Source organism: Rhinoderma darwinii, chromosome 1 (assembly GCF_050947455.1).
Source record: "Rhinoderma darwinii isolate aRhiDar2 chromosome 1, aRhiDar2.hap1, whole genome shotgun sequence".
Taxonomy (NCBI): Eukaryota; Metazoa; Chordata; class Amphibia; order Anura; family Rhinodermatidae; genus Rhinoderma; species Rhinoderma darwinii.
In genome coordinates, this window is record NC_134687.1 from 391719049 (window position 1) to 391736145 (window position 17097).

The following is a 17097-nucleotide window of genomic DNA, read 5'->3' on the forward strand; positions in this document are numbered from 1 at the left end:
GGCCTTACAGAGGCATGGATGGGGTGGAAGTGATGTCGTCCCTGGCCCCGCCCCCCGGATATGACGCGCGGACACAGCGGGTATAAGATGCCGCCGTCTTTCGAAATTATGGCGCGCTCTACCTCTGGTCTGCTTGCTATGGTTAGTATGGCTGTCTATTTGATGGGCCCTCATGTGTCTCTATGCTGTCGGCTATGCACATTTTCTACCATACGTTTGTCTCTCTCTGCTCCTATCTAGATGTCTGCCTCTAGAAGAAAAGGTAGGAAAAGGACCCACAAATCAAGGCACAGACTTTGCAGGAAATGCCGTCAGCCCCTTCCTGATGACGTTGAGTCAGATCTGTGTGTATTTTGCTCCATCCCAGTTAATTCCTCTCCTAGGGAGGATTCTAGGGGATTTATGCAGTGGTTCAAGCAACAGTTATCTGTTGCTTTTGAAGAAGCCAAATCATCACACCATGCTAAAAAGGCCAGGCACTCTTCCTCTCAACCTCCTCAATACCAAGAGGATTCTTCCTCAGCAGGGGGTTCAGATTTAGAGGTGGTCTCTGATGCTCCAGATTCTGACGACCCTGAGGAATATTATATCCTAAATAAGGATAAGCTCCATGATCTTCTCAGAGCGGTGAAGGATACATTGGAGACCGAGAAAGAGGTTGAACACAAACCTAAAAAGGACAGACTTTTTTATTTTCCTATTTCCAAGGGGAAAAGTTTTCCCAGTCATCCTGTCCCAACGGAATGGATTAAACGAGATTGGGATAAGCCGGAAAGGAAGGCAGAACTGGGCTCACGGTTCAGAAACCTTTACAGGCTGGATGAATCCGGCTCAAAGGAGTAGGAGAATGTACCGAAGTAGATTTACCAGTAGTGAAATTTGCAAAGAAAGCAGTCTTTCCATCTGATGAATCAGCATTACTGAAAGACCCCATGGAGCGCAAAGCGAATTCCCTCTTGAAGAAAGTATGTACTTCATCAGTGGGCACGTGCAAAGCCCCCTTGTCTTCAGTGTCAGTGGCTAGAGCACTCCGGGTCTGGTTGAGCCATTTATCGATGGATCTAGAGGAAGGAGTGCCAAGGGCGGAAATTCTCCAGTCGCTCCCAGTAAGGAAGGCAGCCTCGGAGTTCCTGCGTGACTCCCAGTTGGATAACATAAAGTATGCATCTAGAGCCCTATCCCTTTCTAATGCAACCAGAAGAGCTCATTGGCTTAAATTGTGGTCGGGAGATAATCTCTCCAAATATAATTTTTGTAGTCTCCCTTTCCAGCCAGAGTGCTTATTCAGTACCCAACTTATGGATATCTTGGAATCCTTAGGGGAAGGCAAAGGGGCCAAGTTTCCTGAACCTAAAAGGAAGGATACCCGGCGGTACTTTCGGGATCAGAAAAGAAGATCCCCAAAGTTCAAAAGAAGGTTTCCAGACCATCAGCGCACGTTTAGAACAAAACGGGAAAACCCTTCCTCCTTTCGGAAGAAAAACCCCAATGAAAAACTCAATGATTTATGACGCCAAGCCAATCCTACAAGTAGGGGGCGAGGCTTCAGAGGTTCTCCTCTCGGTGGTCGGTGGCATCATCCGACGAGTGGGTGACGACAACCATCAAGAGAGGATACTCGTTGGAGTTCAAAAAGTTCCCCCCAGGCCACTTTGTCCTCAATGTGCATCACAATCCGATAGTCCATCAGCTTTTACAGGTTTTTCTCCAGAAAGTAGCCTTGGAAGTTGTTCCAGTCTTAGAGAGGGGGCAATCGAGTCTACTCCAGAGTGTTCCTGGTGCCCAAATCAGACGGCAGTTGGAGACTGGTTATAGGCCTGACCTTCCTCAATTAATATCTGTTGAGGAGAACTTTCAAGATGGAGACCATCCGGTCAGTGATGAACCTTCTGGAGAAGAACGATGTTCTTGCAACGATCAACCTTACGGACGCATACTTGCATGTCCCTATTATGTCCGCTCACAAAAAATTCCTTCGACTAGTAGTCCAGACTCAGGGTGGAAAAAAGCACTTTCAATTCATCTGCCTTCCCTTTGAGATTTCGTCAGCACCCCGTGTGTTCACAAAAATTGTAGTGGCCCGAACTGCAGCACTGAGGCTGAGAGGAATGTGTGTGGTGCCTTACTTGGGCGACTAGCTAATAAAAGCGCCATGAAAATCTCTACTCCAAAAACATCTCCACACCATACTGGAATTTCTTCACTTCCTGGTGAACTTCAGAAAGTCACAGCTCTCGCCATCACAGAATCTGAAATTGTTAGTGTTCATGGTAAAATCTCGGTCAATGACAGTCAAGTTGTCTCCAGAGAGGAATACTACAATACGGGGTTCAATAGAACACCTTTTTCACCATTCAAAGATATCCGTTCATGGGGCTATGAAAGTCCTAGGTCTAATGACCTCATCCATAGATGCGGTCCCTTGGGCCAAAGCCCATATGAGATCATTGCAGCTCGACATCCTCAGATCCTGGGACAAGAATTTCAGAAATCTGGACGCTCTCTTCAAAGTCTCCAACTTTACTCTTTAAGACCTCAGCTGGTGGTTAATCCCAGACACTCTCCGGTCGGGCAAGTCTCTCGTTCCCCCACAGCAGAAAGTCCTCACAACGGATGCCTCCTCCTGGGGTTGGGGTGCCCATGTAGATCATCTATGGGTTCAGAACAGATGGAGGATAGTAACACTTCCTTCTGACTCCAACATCAGGGAACTCAGAGCAGTGAGATTGTCGCTAATATTTTTTTCAAACTCATCTAAAAAATCTCCAGATCCTGGTCCAGTCGGACAACCTAGCAACTGTTTTTTATATAAACAAGCAAGGAGGAACGAGGAGTGTCTCAATGTCGGTCAAATGCAGACTACTTATGAGTTGGGCAGAACAACATTCTTTGGGAATTTCAGCAGTTCACATCAAGGGCTCGTTGAACCACACTGCAGATTTCCTCAGCCGCAACACCCTCCATCCGGGGGAGGAGAGTCTCAACCCTCAGGTCTTCAGCAATTTGACTGCCACATGGGGAATGCCAGACTTGGATGCGATGGCATCGGAGGAGAATAACAAAGTCCTCAGCTTCTGTTCTCTGTACCACACGCACCATGCGTAGCATTGGATGGCCTGTCAGCTGGAGAGAAAAATTTGTTTGTTTTTCTTCCCCTTCCCTTAATACCCAGAGTATTGAGAAAAGTTTGGGACGAAGGAGCGGATGCCATTGCAATCCTGCCATTTTGGCCCCGCAGGGCCTAGTTCTCCCCAGCGTGGTCTCTCTCGAACGGCAAGTTCCTGACACTACCGGTGTCACCGGACCTCCTGTCCCAGAAAGGGGTGTATCACCCGAACCCTCGCAGTCTACATCTCACGGCCTGGAGACTGACCGGGAGAATCTGACAGAATTGGGGCTCTCCTCTGAAGTCATTAACACTCTATTGTCAGCCAGATGCCCCTCAACTGTCAAAGTATATAACAGGGTTTGGGCCCTTTTCATCTCCTGGTGCTTTAGGAATTCAGCAAACCCAGTCTCTTTGAACACGATCCTTCAATTTCTTCAGGATGGCTTCAATAAAGGGTTGAAGTTAAATACCCTCAAGGTAAAGTTTACAGCAATCAATGCCCAACTGCAAAACAGTTTCTGTAACCAACAGTTGGTGAAGACCTTCTGCAAGGCTTTAAGAAACCTTAGCCCAGTCTCTCAAGTACCCTCTCGTTCCTGGGATCTTTCAGTGGTTGTGTTGGCTCTGACAAAGCCGCCTTTTGAACCCATTCAAGAATCATCCACCAAATTTCTCTCCTTCAAGGCCTTCTTCATGGTGGCAATCACATCTGCCAGGCGCATAAGCGAACTTCAGGCCCTCTCCTTCAAAGAACCCTATTTGAGAGATCTTGGAGATTGTCTTCTACTACGTACCATGCCTGGGTTCTTGCCTAAAGTTCCCTCTTTCAAAAATATCAATCAAGAAATATTGTTGCCAGTCCTTCCTTCCCCAAGGTGAAGACCAGGAGAATTGGCATACACTGGACATGACACCTATATTCAAAAGACAAAAGCTTTTAGGAAATCAGAAAATCTGTTCCTTCAGCATGCCGGTCCTAATAAGGGTCAAAGAACAAGTAAGGCCACCCTAGCCAGGTGGATTAGGTCAACCATTGAGAAATGCTATCATCTCAGTGAGCTTCAATCTCCTCTGCAGATCAGGGCACATTCCACGCGCTCTACAGCTACCGCATGGGCAGAAGTTGGACATATTCCCCTGGACCAAATCTGTAGGTCTGCTACCTGGGCATCCACATCAACCTTTATCAAGCACTATAGGCTCAACTCACTAACATCCGAGGGTTCTCTATTTGGCAAAAGAGTGCTTGAAATGGCGTCTGCTATCCCGCCCATATAGCTATTGCTTTGCAAGTCCCATTTGTGTTGTGCTGCTAAGGACGATCAGGAAAACTAAAATGTACTCACCGAAATTTTTATTTCCTGGAGTCCGTAAGCAGCACAAGTTTCCCTCCCTGGCAGAACTTATATCTATTGCTTCATCAAAATACGCTGGGGCCTGGTTACCGGTACATACTTATAGGGGAAGTCCTAAATTGTTTAATTATTTAATGCTTATTGCTAATTAACCTATCTCTGCTTAATTGTACCTAAGGGACTAAAACTTATTTGTGTTGTGCTGCCTACGGACTCCAGGAAATAAACATTTCAGTGAGTAAATTTTCGTTATTTCCCAGTTGCATTTGTACACTGGCGCTGAAATGCCATCTGATGCACATAGAGTAAGCAGCCTCTCACTGCAAACCCTGTGTCTTTCAAGATAGGGGACATAAGATGGACTATTCTCTTCTATAAAGCTAGATACATTACAGTGGTGGTGCCTGAGATCTCAGCTTTGGGGCTTAATTTACAAATAATGTACACCATTCAGCCATAACATTAACCCCTTAATGACCGGGCCTGAAAAGGCCTTAATGACCAGCTACATTTTTCCATTTTTGCCTCCCTGTCATTCAGCAGCCATAACTTTTTAATTTCTCCATTGATGTGGCTATATGAGGCCTTATTGTATGCAAGAGAAATTGTATTTTTTATTTTTTTGCAGTTTGGGGGGTAGAAAAAATTTGTATGCTAATACATTATACTGTGTCACGATGACACAGGCTGCTGTTAGGACATAGTGTGCCCCAACAGCAGGCAAAATGATCAGACAGCCCTGGAGTCCTTTCTAGGTTCCCAAGGCTGACTGCAAAGGGATTCCCTGGTCTTTGATTGCGTCACCGGGTTTCTGATGACACGATCAAGGTGGGGAGTGCCCTTTGATCATGCCGCGGTCACGGACCGCGGCAATCAAAGTGTTAAAAAGCTGGGGTCGGAATGTTTTCCGATCCCAGCTGTGTTCAGGGGGCTGCTCTAAGTTCAGGAGCTGTAAGTTAGAGCTCACAGAAGCTCTCATCAGCCTCTTCTATAGCAACGCCAAAAGACATCGCAGTAGACTAAGCACCTATACCACCTGCCGTCATAAGAAGGTGGGCGGTAATTAAGGGGTTAATACGACCTGCCTAATGTCATGTAGGTCCACCTTGTGCCACTTTAACAGCTTTGACCCATCGAGGCATGGACTGCACATGACCTCTGAAGGTATCCTGTGGTATCTGGCACCAAGACGTTAGCAGCAGATCATTTGAATCCTGTAAATTGCAAGATGGGGCCTCCATGAATCTGAATTGTTTTTCAGCACTTGCCACGATCGGATTAAGATCTGGGATATTCGGAGGCCAAGTCAACACCTTGAACTCTTTGTCATGTTTTTCAAACTTTCGTGAACAATTTTTCCAGCATGGCAGGGCGTATTATACTGCTGAAAGAGGCCATTGCTATTCGGGAATATCGTTGCTATGAAGGGGTGTACGTGGTTTGAAACAGTGTTTAGGTAGGTGGTACATGGCAAATTAGCATCCACATGAATTCTAAAACCCAAGGTTTCCCAGCAGAAAATTGCCCAAAGTATCACACTGCTTCCGCCGGCTTGTCTTCTTCCCATAGTGGATCCTCTTGCCATCTCTTCCCCAAGTAAGTGACTCACACACACCCAGCCATCCACGTGATAGAAAAGAAAACATAATTCATAATTCAATGTCTTTGGGACATTTTTTTCCATTAATATTAAAATAAACTGTGTAGTACGATTTTAGATATTCATAGTAGCCACTTCCCACTGTTTAGCTTACAGTCTAATTCCTCAGGCCGTGTTACGGCTCACTACAACCTCTGAGTTCTACGTGGCTGTACTGTACCTCTGTATGCCTCAGCTTCATAGGGAGACATACCGATTTTTGTTTTACATCTGAACATCATGCTCCATTGGATGCTGTATAATGGAGGTATTTTTCCTTAGAATCAATTGCTTAGAGGTGAAAATAATTACTCCTTAATATGGCGCTGCGCAGGGCATTATACAACGGAATTATATAGGAGAGTAGCTGTTTATTGTTAGAACTAAACTATCAGAAAAACCTAGAAAATATTCACTCAAGTTACTACCATAGTGCTGACATGTTGAAAATGACTGGATAACAACTGAGACCTTTGGAAGTAACAGCTTTATTTCCTTTTTCATGACCAAGCAGAAAGGAAGTGTTTGTGACAGCTGTGCAATGTGCACAGTGTCATGTGATACTCTAGTCTGAAGAACTGCTCATCGGAGGGGGAGGGGGATTCAGAAAAACAATTACTAAAAAAAAAAAATGTAGACGCAGTGATGCCGCTGTTAGTAAAGGGGCAAAACAAGCAATATTCGATAGAGAAAGATGACTAGGCAGCAAGACGAGGAAAATGGCGCTTCAAGCTGTGATTGAGTAAGATGGTCAGGACATTTGGTAAAGAACCTAGTTGTTGCAAATTTCTTCCTGATTTGCTGTGATTTTCACCCATTGCAATTTCAACATTTTGTCTTGGATTTCAAGCCATTACCACTGCTTGTGATCATGACCTTAGCCTAAAGTGTCTCTTGCATTTTGATAAGGAACAGATCTGGGATAGGACACCGAATAGGTTTTTATAAAGAAGACCATCTAAAGAATCCTCTGATTTACTGATCAGCTGTTATTGCCAGGGTAAGCTGCGCCTGGCAATACTTTTGAAATTAATGGCCAACCATACATAGACGGGCCTGGTTTGCCAGAACCAGGGATGATCTTACATAGCAGCTCTCTGTTCAGGCTCATAGAGGGAGTTCTTGTTATAAAGTCCATTGGCCCTAATGGGGCATATGGAAAGTGGTTATGGTCCCAAGAAAACACCTTTAAAGCTTTTTAATGCTGTTTTACATTACAAATCTGTTCTGTGTAATGCTATTTTTTAAAAACAAAAAACTTTACTGGAAAGTAGCATTGGCCCCCATGGAATCACATGATCTCACAACACCATGTGACATCACACCATCAAATGATCTCACAGTCATGTATCTATTTAGAAGAGAGGCAGAGTCTGTGTTGGAGACTGGGTGCTGGATCATTTTAAACCCCAGCAATTCCTTTAGTCCTAGACTCCCTACTATTCCATCTTTCTCTGATTGCGACATATAGTATTTCTCTATTTTCTGGGCCAGTGCTGTCAGCTAATAACATGGTAGTGTTGATTCAGTGTCCCTATATTTCTGAATGTCTATTAATGGAAAATCTATTTTAGCCATTTCATATTTTAGGCCTTCACCTCTTTAGTTTTATATTAAGCTCTCCACAGTCTCAAGTGTCATGATGCAGAGCCCGCACCGTTGGACGCACACATGGTAGCGGCACAGAGGAGGTGGAGACAGAAATAAGAGATAGGTATTTAAAGAGGGAGCAAACTTAAATTGCCACTCCCCTTGAAAAAGCAATTTGCAAGACGCTCGTTGGGGTGTTTCAGGTGGTCATATTTGTACTGGGTAATCTACTGGTGTTTAACTCATGTTTCTTGCACTTTTCTGCCAACGTCGCGGCATAGTTTTTCCATAAATGGTGACTATGTGAATTATAAATTATTTTATTTTATGAATTATAGTTTTTTGCCTGGTATTCTGAATATACCATATCTTCAACCTTTATCTCTGTAATTTCCTCACAGTTCTAGAACTTTGAGGAAACATACAAACACGAAAACATTGTTTTAATAATGGATAATAAAGATACTATGGGATACTACCTCTGCGACGTGTTCATGGGGTTCTGATGGGTTACCAGAAGCATGGCTTAGTGATACATTGACAGGCGATGTTGCTTTGGAATACTAAGTATCTCAAAGCATTTTTTTCCTGGCCGTCCTATAGCAGCACAGCGATGGGTTAAGTTTACTTTAGCCCTAATTTGACAGAGGATAAGTTAATTACATATAATTATTAAACAATCAAGAACAACTGAGTGCTCCCTACAAAACCTGATCACACAACAAATCAAACGTGTTTGTTTTTTTCTTCTGTCCCTTCTAGAGGTGGCTCTAAAAAGGGAGTGATATTAAATTGTTTCGGCATCACTGAAGCAGCGATTGGTCTCTACTTTCAGTCTCACCCTCCTGTTTAAATCTCTGAGATGGCTCAAAGTTGATTTGGAAATTCCGCCTTCTGTGGAGACTAGGGTGGTTCTTTTGTGAGGTACATTGGATGCCTTAGACTAGGGGTCTCAAGCACGCGGCCCCTGAGGCTGTCATCTGCAGCCCGCGGGACACAGAGCCGCTAGTACAGGCTCTACTACGGGACTCTGTGGAATCCCCTGACACCGCTGTCTATATATGGACAGCGATGTCTAGGGTTTCCCCAGATCTGGACGGTGATGTCAGGAGCACAGCTGGAGCCCCAGTAGGAGTGCTACTAGCGCTCTGCCCAGGACTCCAGCTCTGGGGTTGCCCCTGACATCTCTATGCATATATGAACAGTGATGTCAGGAGCAGAGCTGGAATCCCAGGCAGAGTGCTAGAAGCAGCTCTTCTCCGGGACTCCAGCTCTGGGCAAGCCCCTGACATTACTGTCCATATATGGACACTGATGTCAGTGACTTCCCCAGAGTTCCGGAGCAGAGCCTATACTAGTGCTCCGCTTTGGGACACCGGTTCTGGGGTTGCCCCTGACATCACATTCCGGTCCAGGAGGATCCCCTGACATCACTGTGTATGGACAGTGATGTCAGGGGCTCCTCCAGCAGAGGAATCCTTGGCCAAAACGTCGGCAACGCTCTGGCTAGGGATTCCACTCCTAGAGGCAGCCCCAATGGATCTATCTACTTGGGGGGGGGGTGGCGCTATCTACAAGGGGTGTGTGTGTGACAACATCTACAGAGGGCACTGTGGCAGCGTCTACAGAGGGCACTGTGGCAGCGTCTACAGAGGGCACTGTGGCAGCATCTACAGGGGGCACTGTGGCAGCATCTACAGAGGGCACTGTGGAATTATCTACAGAGGCCACTGTGGCATTATCTACAGGTGGGTGTGTGGCAGTATCTACAGAGGACACTGTGGCATTATCTAGGGGTGTGTGGCATTATCTGCAGATGGCACTGTGGCATTATCTGCAGAGGGTATTTTGGCATTATCTACAGAGGGCACTGTGGCATTATCTATAGAGGGCTCTGTGGCACTATCTAAAAAGGGTCTGCCCAATCTTGACATTTGTGTGTCTGCCAAACTCTGCCAACTGAGCCGCCGGACTGCATTTAGCGACACTTGAACTGGAAAACTGGATTGTTGAAATAAGCACGTGGAGAAAACTCACAAATTTCCGGTAAGTTCAAACCTATCAAATTTGAAAGTAATGCGGCCTGTCAACTTCACATTTTTTCTATATGTGGCCCACTTACTCGGCCGAGTTTGAGACCCCTGTCTTAGACCATACCTTTATCTGGGGCTATGAATGGTACTTGTCTTCCAGTGTATGCATTCTATTATAATCACTTAGGTGTCTTTCAGCCATTGCCTATTATCTCTGAGGTGGCTCATAGTCTTATGTTCCTATTACACGGTCCGATATGGGCCGTGAAAATGAGCGCCGATCAACGAGACAGCTCATTTATTGGCACCCGTTTGTTCCTGTCACAAGGAGCAATGCTTGGTAATGTATCGGAACAAGCGATTGTTACTACGATCGCTCGTCCTCATACATTTCCATCATGTCAGCAGCACTTCTTGTTTACATAGGGAGATGTGCTGCCAACAAAGATAATATTTAAAGCTGCATAAATGATACGATCAACCGATGAACAAGCGTTTGCTTGTTCATCTGCTGATCATTGCCCTGTTTACACAAGGCAATGATCTGAATGAGCATCCGTATGAATGCTTGTTTGCCCGATAATTGGCTTGTGTAATCGGGCCTTTAATTTAAGAGTATCCCGCTTGCTGCGGGGCAAGGTCTGGCACTCTAATATGAGGTGGGTGGGAAAATATCCTTAGCCCCTCAGGATAAATGTTGGAGAGTTCATTCTTTTACTCCACTGTGTGGAGGATTTATTATGTCTCAAACTTAGCTTAAAACTAGACCAGGCAGACAGAAGATGCGCCAATTTTGTCACGTTAATGCATGCTGTATGATAAATTTTGTGCATATTTCTAGACATGTTAGATAATTTTCTCCCCCTACATCACTGTTTGGTTGGCTTACTTCATGGCAATTTGGCACTTTTAAGCCGCAAACCCTAGTGAGCAGGAAAGAAAGTGTCTAAAACACTTAATAAATCTGGCCCAAATAGAGCCCGAATTTTGGCGCATTGAACCTTGTAAATCTCTGCCTGTGGGTCTTTGCTGGCAGTTATTGTTCCCGCTGATGCTATCGCTGAGGTGTCTTAGCCCTCTATTATCCCATTTCTGTATGGTTAGCGTCTGTTGAGCTTATCATGCTGCCAGTTTTGTTGCCATTTCACCTCTGGCACTGTGGCGTTGTCCGTCTGCCCATGGGTTCTGGAGGTAGTTTGCCATCTGGGCACTGTTTAGTGTCTGTCTGCCTTATATTTTGCGGTTTCTTACGTCATCTTCTTCTATCATAGATGACCAGCCACTGAGACTCTGGGAAAAGAAAACACAAGTCTCGTCATAGGCTTTGTCACATCGAAAGGCTGGATGTTGCTTGCACTAAAGGAGCGGCCTTCAGAGAATGTTTAATTTTCCCTCCCTTGTATTGCTTCTTAGGTCACATTTTTGTGCTGCTTTAGAACAACCAGGAATATGAAAATTTACTTACCTGAAATCTTTCTTTCCTGTAGTCCATAGGCAGCACAAGCCCCCCTCCCTAATAAATGTATTGCTACATACTTTAAAGTGTAGCTAAATGTTCGACAAACTTCTGACATGTCATAGTCAACGCTTAATAAAAAAAACGTCTGAAATTCCCTTGAAAAACAGCTCCTGATTTTCAGACGTGTTTTAAGCTATTCGTGATTTTAGCTGCGTTTTTACGGCCGTTTTTGGAGCTGTTTTCTATAGAGTTAATGAAAAACGGATCTAAAAACATCCCAAGAAGTGACCTGCACTTTTTTTTGCGGCCGTTTTTTATACGTGGCCGTTTTTCAAAACGGCCGCGTAAAAAAGCGGCCCGTCAGAACAAAATGCAGTTTTTCCCATTGAAATCAATGGGCAGATGTTTGGAGTCATTCTGCTTCAGATTTTTCAGCCGTTTGGGGCTCGAAAAACGGCCGAAAATAGGCCGTGTGAACATACCCTTAGTATTATGTGGTCCATCATATCACTCATGTATAGTTCCATAGAGGATAAAGTCTGCAATCACCCATGCGTTTAGCTGAGGTGATGGCCACAAAGAAGAGAGTGTCTTGAAAGAGAGCAGCAAGTGCACTAAGTTATGACTGGAGGAAGTCCCATTGAGATGCGCGTTGATGGCTGTGAGTATTCAGTTTATAAGACCTTTATCAAAACCAGCCGAGAGAAACTGGAGAACTGAGACTATGGAGTGAGGGGATACGTTATGCCCGCTGCACCAGGAGCTGAAGATCTTCCATACTCGAGAATATATCTTACAAGTAGAAGGTCTCCTAGATGCAATGAGTGTAAAGCTATGTTCACACGGAGTATTTTGGGGGAGGAATATCTGCCTCAAAATTCCGTTTGGAACTTTGAGGCAGATTTTCCTCTCCCTGCACGCCGATTTTCGCGGCGATTTTCGCGCCGTTTTTCGCCCGCGCCCATTGAACGGCGCGGGCATAAAACAGCGCGAAATACGCTTTTTCTGCCTCCCATTGAAGTCAATGGGGAGGTCAGAGGCGGAAGCGCCCGAAGATAGGGCATGTCGCTTCTTTTTCCCGCGAGGCAGTTTTACTGCTCGCGGGAAAAAGACGCCGACGCCTCCCATTGAAATCAATGGGAGGCGTTCTCAAGCCGTTTTTGCCGAGTTTTGCGACGCGGTTTCCGCGTCAAAAAACTCGCCAAAATACTCCGTGTGAACATCCCCTAAGGGTATGTTCACCCGCTTAACAAAAAACGTCTGAAAATACGGAGCTGTTTTCAAGGGAAAACAGCCCCTGATTTTCAGACGTTTTTTGAGCAACTCGTGTTTTTCGCTGCGTTTTTCACGGCCGTTTTTGGAGCTGTTTTCATTGGCGTCTATGAGAAAACGGCTCCAAAAAAGTCCCAAGAAGTGTCTTGCACTTCTTTTGACGAGGCTGTAATTTTACGCGCCGTCTTTTGACAGCGACGCTTAAAATGACAGGTCGTCGGCACAGAACATCGTAATTGGCAGATGTTTGCCGACGTATTGTAGCCGTTTTTTCAGACGTAATTCGAGGCGTTTTACGCCTCGAATTACGTCTGAAAAAACGTGTGAACCCAGCCTTAGGGATTCTCAGAAAGACTAGTGTCTAAGGGTATGTGCACACACACTAATTACGTCCGTAATTGACGGACGTATTTCGGCCGCAAGTACCGGACCGAACACAGTGCAGGGAGCCGGGCTCCTAGCATCATAGTTATATACAATGCTAGGAGTCCCTGCCTCTGCAGGACAACTGTCCCGTACTGTAATCATGTTTTCAGTACGGGACAGTAGTTCCACGGAGAGGCAGGGACTCCTAGCGTCGTACATAACTATGATGCTAGGAGCCCGGCTCCCTGCATTGAGTTCGGTCCGGTACTTGCAGCCGAAATACGTCCATCAATTACGGACGTAATTAGTGTGTGTGCACATACCCTAACTCATTAGGTTTTCCTGCTTAGCCTCCAGGCTGTCAAATGTAGCTTGAAAAGCACTGAATTGGTGATGTCGCCTTGAAAAAGGAGATTGTATTGAAGAGGAAGTTCACACTGAGTTTTTTACAGGAGGAAAATCTGCCTCAAAATTCCGTTTGGAATTTTGAGGCAGATTTTCCTCTGCCTGCACGTCGATTTTCGCAGCGTTTTTCGCTGCATTTTTCGCCCGCGGCCATTGAGCGCCTCGGGCATAAAACGCCGCGAAATACGCTTTCTCTGCCTCCGATTGATGTCAATGGGAGGTCAGAGGCGTAAACGCCCGAAGATAGGGCATGTCCCTTCTTTTTCCCGCGAGCTGGTTTTTCTGCTCGCGGGAAAAGAACGCCTCTGCCTCCCATTGAAATCAATGGGAGGCATTTTCGGCAGTTTTTTGGCGCGTTTTGCGGCACGGTTTCCGTGTCAAAAAACTCTGTGTGAACTCCCCCTAAAGGGATAATCCGAGTGGAAACGAAGCCCTACAGGGCCAAAATGTAATAACTGCAATGGCCTTCATTTTTTACTCTCTGATCTTCTCCAGAACTCTCATTATTAGCAGAAAAGGAGGAAAAACATAAACCAGCATCTCTTTTCCGGTTAGGGTATGTTCACACGGCGGGGGTCCGTAACGGCTGAAATTACGGGGATGTTTCAGCCTGAAAACATCCCCGTAATTTCAGCCGTACCGGCATGTGCAGGCGCTTGAACGCCGCGTCAATTACGGCCGTAATTAGCGCTGCTATTCATTGGAGTCAATGAATAGCGGCTCCAATTACGGCCAAAGAAGTGACAGGTCACTTCTTCTACGCGGGCGTCAATTTACGCGCCGTCATTTGACAGCGGCGCGTAAATATACGCCTCGTGTGAACAGACAAACGTCTGCCCATTGCTTTCAATGGGCAGATGTTTGTCAGCGCTATTGAGGCGCTATTTTCAGACGTAATTCGGGGCAAAAACGCCCGAATTACGTCCGTAAATAGGCCGTGTGAACATACCCTTATAGATAGGCCATCTATCACCCATGGATGATCCGTTTTCTGAAGTAAACAGAATTTGGCTATCTTGGTGTTGTGTCTGGTTGCCATGGCATCTATGTCTGGCATCCCCATTTTGACCATGATCTGGTGAAATAGCTTGATTGAGGATCCATTCTCCTGGATGAAGAAAGTTGTGACTTAACCAGTCGGTTCTGTTGTTCAGCTTCCCCTGGATGTGGACTGTTGCGATATTCTTCAAATTTCTCTCTCACATTTCTGGGGACATTCCCAGGCTAGGACAGGGCTGTCCCCTTCCCCTGTTTTTTTTAGATAAAAAAAACATAGGCAAGTTGTTCAATTGCACTAACAAATTCTTGTGGAAAAGAAGTGGTCGAAGAGTGCCACCTTGACAGCCCTTAGTTACCTCACAATGGACCAGAATTACTTCTCTTCTGGAGATCATCTGCCTTGAGCCCAACTGCCATTGATATGAGCACCCCAGCCTAAGCTTGAGGAATGCAAGGTGAGGACTAAACGCTGCTGAGTATTGAAATACACACCCATTGTCATGTGACCTGGGTATAGCCACCATTTTAGGTCTTGTTCCGTGGTCTGAGGAATCTTGATTACTCTGTCTAAGGGCTTGTCCAACGGATTTGCTGCAGAAAATTTCTGCAGCATTTCCGCATAAGCTAGCACACAATCCACTGCGGAAAACTTGCACGATTTCATGTTTTTTTACTGCGGAAAATAGTGCAGATTTTGCGGTGTTTTTTTTCAAGGCTGCGTGATGGTGATATTTCTTCTGAAAAACGCAGGAAATCACTTTCAGAAAATCTGCAGCAAATGCAGTAGCAGCAAAGTGGATGAGATAAAACAAATCTCACACGCTGCGTAAATAGTGAGCAGAAAAAATGCTCAGAAATTTACCTGCGGTGCAGAGTTTTATTCCGCAGCATGTCAATTGTATTTGTGTAAACGCTGCTTATTTTTTGCAGGTTTTCCCGATAGAATTCAATAGGAGGTAAAACCCGCAACAAATAGCAGAATTCCCTGCGGCGCACAGGGCGGATATGCTACGTGCTGTTACGCAGCGTATCCGCCCCGTGTGAACTCAGCCTAAGCCTAAGGCTAGATTCAGACGGGCGTTGTGCATCTCGTAAGTGAAAAACTGGTGTTTTTCACATCCGAGCTTCATCCGTGCTCTTCACTGTGGGATGTGATATCACGTATCCCCCATAGACTACAGTCTATGGAGGGATGCGTGATGCGTGAAAATATAGGACATGTCCTATTTTCTCACGGACCCTTCACACCCTGTGTGAACAGCCACATTGAATTATATAGGTCCGTGTGACGGCCGTTGTTTCAACGGCCGTCACACGGACATATTACACGTTCGTCTGAATAAGGCCTAACACAGAAGGCTGCAGATAAGAATAACATACTGATGAAGCAGGTACACATCGAATGCCGTGATCCCTAAAACCAGAGCTGATGGACAGGATATGTAATACAGTCGTAGATCTTCCACCATGAGGAACAAGAAGCACCTCCTATATACCTGAAGGGAAGAATATTAACCAGGAAAACCGGGAACACGGGCATCTAATGCATACAGTCCTTGGTTACAGGAAAAAGGTGCCTGCCGTTATGAAAGAAGAAAACAAAATACATTGTGGTGTGTCTACTTGCACCTTTATGGGTATGTTCACACAGCTTATTTTCAGGTATATTTCGGATCGTAAAACACTAATTTTGAGCTCTAAAATAAACTTCAAATATGCCTGCAAACATCTTCCAATTGATTTAATGGGAAATACACTGTAGTTCATATCAGGTGTATTTTTATGCTGCCTAGTTAAAAAACGCTTTATAAAAATATGCTTCCCAAACATGCTTTTATTCTGAAAAAGTTCTAAACTTCTAAACAAACGATACATATTTGGTATTGCTGTAATGGTAATGTAGAACACAGTAAACATGTCATTTATACCTCACAGTAAACAGTGTAAAAAAAATCTCAAAATAACCAATGTCAAAATGGACAATGAAAAAAAATGATGCCTTGGAAGTCACTGTGTCCTAAAGGCCCAAAATTTGCTATGTTCTTAAAGGGTTAATCTCTCGAGACCATTCTCGTAACAACACTGGTTTCATTAATGCAGTTTTAGTCAAGGCAGTGATATGCTGATATTTTTGCCATTATTTTAAGATAAATTTTAATAAACTGGATTTTTTTCCTGAAGGCTGTCTATAAATGGGCAACTCACCAAAATATACATATATAATACTAGTTCCCTAGTTTCTTTAAATAAAATGACAGGTGGGTTGAATGAGTGTTTCAAAGATCATACTTATAATTTAGAATAGACTTCATCAAACATGCTAAGTCTGCAATATTTAATGCAAACAATAGAAAAAAGAAATAACCTTCTGTTTCACAATGCGGTATTACAAAAGTGAGACAGGTTTAGTGACGTCATTTCAAAACCACATGCCGAATCTGCAATTATGCAAAGTTTAGTCATCTTACTCTTACACAGTGCACGCTGACTCCCCTCCTGGCATCCAACACCTCGATCACATGCTGCTAATCTATCCACATTGTGTCAAAGGTTCTTTACTGCCACTAGTGGTAGTCAAACGGGCAGCTGGTTATGTGAAGAGTGGACCATGTACTGCATAGGTCATCTCACTAAAAGCGAACTCCCATGTATGCTCGGTAGAGCCCAGGGATGGACACTTCATAATGCTCTACTGCCACTGGGGGCAGTCAACCGCGGATGCTTGTTGAGTAATAAGCAGACATCTATTGGATCAGTAGTGCTGCTAAAAGCGAACACCCAGACATGCTCTATAGAGTGCAGAAATAGAAAATCCACTCCGGCTATAATACTAGATTCAAACCATGATATATATTGTGTTCATATGACAT